At 39.1% G+C, this 6,000-nt stretch overlaps 1 protein-coding gene across 5 annotated transcripts in view; it reads left to right on the top strand.

Moving 5' to 3' along the window:
- The first annotated feature begins 3,647 nt into the window (after positions 1-3,647).
- Tmem117 (transmembrane protein 117) overlaps positions 3,648-6,000 on the top strand; it is a 559,715-nt gene continuing 557,362 nt past the window's right edge. For 2 of the 5 annotated variants that reach the window (XM_033763575.1, XM_033763578.1), the window contains exon 1: positions 3,649-3,670. The gene's annotated coding sequence lies outside the window, so the exon portion shown is untranslated. Of the gene's footprint in view, positions 3,671-6,000 lie in introns of all 5 variants that reach the window. The other 3 variants (XM_033763576.1, XM_033763577.1, XM_033763573.1) reach the window with 3 other exon arrangements.

Here is a 6,000-nt window from a genome sequence, read left to right as displayed (position 1 = left end):
CCAGTTGGTAGTTGTGTGACCTTGGGCAGATCGTAACATTTCTAAACCTTTATTTCTTGTACATACGTAGTCAGCCTAAGGACTAATTGAGATAATATGTGATAGTGCATTCCAACTGTGTAGCACATAAGAAGCACTCAGTTTTAACATGAGTATGTTGCCTGTATCTGTTATTCCTCCGTTCCTCTCAGGAAATACATTTCCCATCTCAAGGAATGGCAGTGTCAGTCTGGATTTTGACCACGGCTAGGCTATGCTCATGTCCAGTTCATCGGTTAACCTCATCACCTCTTCCTTTTTTGGAGATGCAGTTGTTTAAACCGCCTTGACTTGTATGTAGTGTAAGTTATTACATCTCTTACCTGGAAACAACTTTCTCATTATCTTCCCTGCTTCCATCCCTTGCCCCTCTACATAGTATTTTGATTAGCAAAGTGGCCTTTCTTTTTCTGAATTTTTATTTGTATTAGTACATGTTTATAGGATACAGTGACTACATCATTGTGGGGAATTGGTACAGTTACCTAATACATCTTAGTTCTTTGTTGCATCCCCTTCTCTTTTCCTTTTCCTTCCCTCTATCTCTTGGTTTCCTTGCCATTTGCAGAAAATCTTTTCTTCCTGTTTTCTATTTGTCTTTTGTTTTGCTCTTTAATTTATTTATACTTTGAGTTTCTCACCACCCTGCTTCCTGTTTCACTCACAGTAAAAGCCCAAATAAGTATGATGGCCTTCAGGCCTGGTCATAGTCAAACACTACCTTCTAGATAGACATCATTTTTGTCATGTTTCCCTGCATCCACACCTCATCTAGTCCTATTAGCGTCTTCGCGTTTTCATAAATGCAGTGAGTACAGCTGCAGGGAGTAGCACCCAGTACTGCCTTGCCTTGTGTTCCCGGTCTGGATTACCGTTGCCACAGATCTCTACTTGCCTCCCACCCTCCTTCATGTCTGTCTTCCACTGCTCCCTTGTAGTGTGACCTGCAGCTTCCCTACTTCTGACACATTCTATTTACTTTTTCTTGCTTGAATATTCTTTATCAAATCTCTGAAATACTATGCATTTAAATTTTATCTGTTTAGTGTTTGTTCCCCTCAAAGAAATGATCATATATATGGATAGTTAATAATCATATTATTCAGTCTACTCTCTCTGAAATGGAATCCTGAGTGATTTTCACACACCTAAGGCTGCTCTCCAAGGTCTGTTATCCATCCATCATTCATATATCTATTTATTCAGTTATTCATCCATCAGAAAATATTTACTGAATGCCTAGTAGGTGCAAGTAACCTCAGCACATAAGCCTCTGCCTAGCACAAAATAGGCATTTGGTAATATTGAATGAGTGATGGATTGAATGAATGAATGATTGTTTTTATGGAATTGAATCTGAATGTTGTCACTTTTTATGTGTGATTGTATTATTCTTCTGCTCTGAAATCTTTGATGGTTTGCTATAATCTGCTCAGTAAACTATAGATCAACACTTTTGTATACTCTTTTGTGATTGGCCCCAAATGAACCTTAAGTCTCACAAGACATCTCCCAGAACCTTGTGTTTTAGCCACACAGAAATACTGCTACGTCTTCACCTTGGTCCCACACAATTTCTTCTGTAATTTTGCTCCATATATCCTCTCCATAGCATATCCTTACACCTCTTCCATTTTCCTTTGCATTCTTTTGAAATATGGACTTGTAGTGAAATTTGAGACATTCCTGGTACCTAGTATAAATAACTGCTTGTCCCTCTAGAATTGGAAAGCATTGTGGAAGGTCTGTGTGATGAATCTCAGCCTATAGTTACCATCATCATCATCATCATCATTGTCATCGCTGTTGTTATGTAAAAAAAGCAGAGATTTTAGAGATACTGATAGTGGCATCTACTTAAAAGAGTCTTTGTTTACGAGAGGGGATTAAATGCTGTGGATTCATCTTTTTCTGAAAGTCTGCGGTCTTCTTCTGAGTTGGAAACTCAGAGATGTACATCAGTGATCAACTCAGCTGCTTACATTGGTACTTGAAGATGAAAAACACTCAGGTGCTCTGTTCATTGCGTTCATCCCAATTCTTTGTGATCATGCTACCAAGGTCGATTTGAATCCATCCTAGAAGTATTGTAATTCTTTACATCAGATGATTTTGTTGTCAGAAACTTTCTAACCAACATGTAAAAGCAAGATTTTGTAATGTATGTTTTTAGGTGAGTAAGGCATAGTACAGTGTGTTCAGGCCAGATGGCTTTGATTTGAATCCCAGCTCCGATATAGATGAGTTTTATTATTTTACTAAACTCTCACTTTCAGTTTCAGAATTTGTGAAATAGGCAGAGTAGGAGCATTTCATCACTGGACTGCTATGAAATTTGAAAGAGATGCTTATAAAGCACATTAATATGATGTAGGCCTGGTGGCACATGGCTATAATTCCAGTGTTGAGGTAGAATGAGACAGGAGGACTGCAGTTTCAAGTGCTGGCATCACAATCTAGTTAGACCCTGTCTCAAAATAAAATATGTAAAAATAAAAAGGAATGGGAATGTAGGTGAGTGGTAATGCACTCCTAGTGTCAATCTTTAGTACTGGGGGACAAAAAAGCTCATTCATATAAGTGGTATGTGGTGTGTGGTAAATGTTAGCCCTTAGTGATGATGTTGATGATGGTAACAGTGCAGAGCCTGCAGCTGAGATGAGATGGTTTTGGATGGAGACGCATCAGTGGCCAAATCATCACTGCAGTCCTTGGACCTGGCTGCTGTCCTCTTCACTTAGTAGAAGTTGAATGTGGTATTTGCTTTGCCTTTGTCTCACCTCACCTGAGCAGTCCAGGAGGTTTTCCTACTGAGTGTACCACTTGGCTCAGTAGAGGTCTGTGGACTGCCACTCGGAGTCCTGGGCTGTACCCAGAAAGTAAACAGCCCTTATGATCTCTCTGAGGAGCTTATGATTAAGGGAGGGAGACAAACTCATTAGTGGGAAATTGCACTGTGGTAAGTTAAGAGCGATGATAAAAGCACATTCTCATCTGTGGTTGCAGAACTGAATTTTTTAAAAATGAAAAGGACTTGCAAACCATGTGTTCTTTGTAGCACTGTCAGTTTGGAAACTTCAGTCCTACATTATTAACAGTAATCATAAGAATGCTTTATACTGTGACAAAAATGAAAATAGAGTTGGTGCTCTGGATGATAATGAAGGTACCTATGGAACTGGAAAATGGGACCAAGATGGCTGGGCAGAGTGTTGACAACCTTATGTCTGAGAGAAGCAGATATCTTGTTCAAGTTATTATGTATTTGAAATTTGGGGACCCTCTCCAGAAGACACTACTTCAAATTTGGATTATGGGGAAAGCATAAATACTATCTGGGTTTATCATAAAATAAAAAAGATCAAGTGATAAACATTAGGGCCCTGTTTCAATCTGCTAGTAGCTAAGTAACTGAAATTGTTGGTGAAATTAAAGAATGAACTGTAAATACGATGGGAAATACCTTAATGAAAGTGCTTTCACCTCTGTGGTATCTCAGAAAGAGTAAAGGCTAGCTGCAGATCTGGATTCTGTGGTAGTGGTTTTTGGATACTTCCAGAGGTGTTGCATGAAATTGAGTCGACAGCTGACCCATTCTTGCATTTTTACACATTGAATGCCATGAAAACCTGTAAGTGTTCTTTCCTGCTTGCTCTGCTTTCTGGCGTGAGAACAGCGCATATAGATCTCTGTAGTGAGTGATGAACCTCATGTTTAAACAACAAAATAAAGCGGGCATCTTATGGAAGTCACCATTTCTAAATAACCTGAGCTGTAGCTCCTGGGAAAAGATATTTCAAAGTATTCATGAGATTATAAGGGATATAAAATTGCTTATAAGCCTCAGGAATGCAAAGCACAGTCATTATTAGTTTGCTAAATTATATTAGGAATCCTTTGGCTTATTTATGTTGCTTTCCTAAATTAGTTACAACACACTTTCATTAATGTAGATTATGAGTTTAATTGACATTCATCAGCCTAGAGTATCAGGTTGGGATTTGGGAGTCTTGGAATCTGTCCACAGATCTTCCCATTGACTTAGAAGCACTTTGGGCTTGAGGTGTAATCTTTGTACTTTCAGCTGTGTATAGAGTGAAAATGTTTGTCAGTGAATTTTTTTTAACATTCAGGATTTATGAAGGATTTTTTTTTACTCACAAATGTTTTCTTGGGCTATCAAAGTATATATTACAAATTAATATAATTGCCTGTAGAGAAAAATGTACCTCCCAAGGCACCTGAGCAATGGTATACTTGCGGAGTAGACCCTGGGTTTTTCCTCCAGGAAGGAAAGTACCTGAAGCAGACCTGGCTCCCTGAAGGGAGTGGCTTTCATGCCCTAGGGTCAGAGGCTCAAATGAGAGCTCTCCTCCCACTGACTGACTTTGGAGGATTTTAAAAAAACCCTCTGAGCTCAGCTCACACCCTCAAAGTGAAGAGATGGGAATGATAATAACAACTCTGAGAAACATGACATAATGATGCTTACATACATCCAGTAAGGAGCCCGATGTATTCAGCACTGTAGACTTTGGAAGGATCCCTCTTCCCTCTTTTTCTCTCTCTAAGTCATAAATAAATGGAGAAAGAAGAAAAATGAATTGGCAAATGGCAGTCGAATTATTGCCTTCATTATTTTGGTTACTTTTTCAGCAGTTTTATGGCAGAAAAAAATAGACGTAGCTTAACCTGAGAGCCAAATGGATTCATCAAAATGAACCCTAGAATTGGACTTAATTACCCATTCACCGGCATTGCTGGGCCCAGGGAGGAAGTTACAGCTTGGTGTGGTTTACGGGCAGGTTGGCTCCAAAAGAGGAACGGAGTAGAGCAGGTCTTCTGACTTAAGCATTTATGTTTAAGTTGGATTCCAACGCACGTCCAGGCTAGCAGCTCATTGCTGTGGGCGTGCCATCTAATTTTCAATTCCTCTGTGCTTTTCCAGATGACTTTACCATTGTCTTGATGGACAATCCCTGCTTGCCCCTGGGGAAAAGCCCTAGTAGTCAGCCTCAAATCTGGGCAGGTTTTCCTTTGTGAAATCTCCCTTTCTCCCCACTACTCCAAACCAAAGCTATTCGATTCCTGCTTGGGGGCAACTACTCTATCACAGACTTAGCTATTTCATAAAATGTATGTGTTGAAATCATTTGATAAATAGAATATGAACATTTTTATAAAATATCATATACAAAATATGTACATAATTGAGTATTATTCTGTCATAAAGAACACAATTTTATTATTTGCGAGAAAATGGATGGATCTGGAGATTATCACACTGAAAGAAATGAGCCAGACTCAGAAAGACAAACGACACATGTTGACCCTAATATGTAGAATCAAAAGGGATAACAAAACAGAAGGGATGTTATTATTAAGCAAGAGTAAGGGAATAAGGGGGAGGGGGTGCAAAAGTGGGTCGCACGGGGAGTGGATATGATCAAAATATATTGCATGCACTGAAACCATTCAAAATATAAAACTAGGGGGAAATGTGGGGTAAAGAAGCACGGGGGCATAAGTCACACATGTGTAAATACCGAATAGTTTCCCTGGTGTGAATAATCTTCAATAATACACAAGATCCTAATAAGATTACTGACATTTAGAAATGGTAAGAAAGGAGCCAAAGGTGTAGGGAAGGTGGGATGGGTAGCGGAAGGGTAAAAAGGGAAAAGAAAAAAATGTGAGATAATGAAAAGATGGAAATAAAGTGTTTGTAGATGGGGAGGGGACGAGGGGGTGAAGGGAGGGCACGGACAAGGGGAAAAAATGAGAACCAAGACCTGTCATGTAGAGGTACAAGATCCCAACAATGAATGTAACTGTACTGTATCCCTAAAATGTACCAATGAACTCAATTAAAGCTGAAAAAAAAAAAAGAAGCACGGGGTGAAAATGATCAAAGCGTGTTATGTGCATGTACAAATCTACCAAAATGAAAGCCATTTCTCT

The sequence above is a fragment of the Fukomys damarensis genome, unplaced genomic scaffold (genome assembly GCF_012274545.1).
Source record: "Fukomys damarensis isolate Sample0158 unplaced genomic scaffold, DMR_v1.0_HiC HiC_scaffold_15, whole genome shotgun sequence".
NCBI lineage: Eukaryota > Metazoa > Chordata > Mammalia > Rodentia > Bathyergidae > Fukomys > Fukomys damarensis.
The sequence above is the reverse complement of the archived record's forward strand: the minus strand, read 5'-3'. Positions and strand labels throughout refer to the sequence as shown.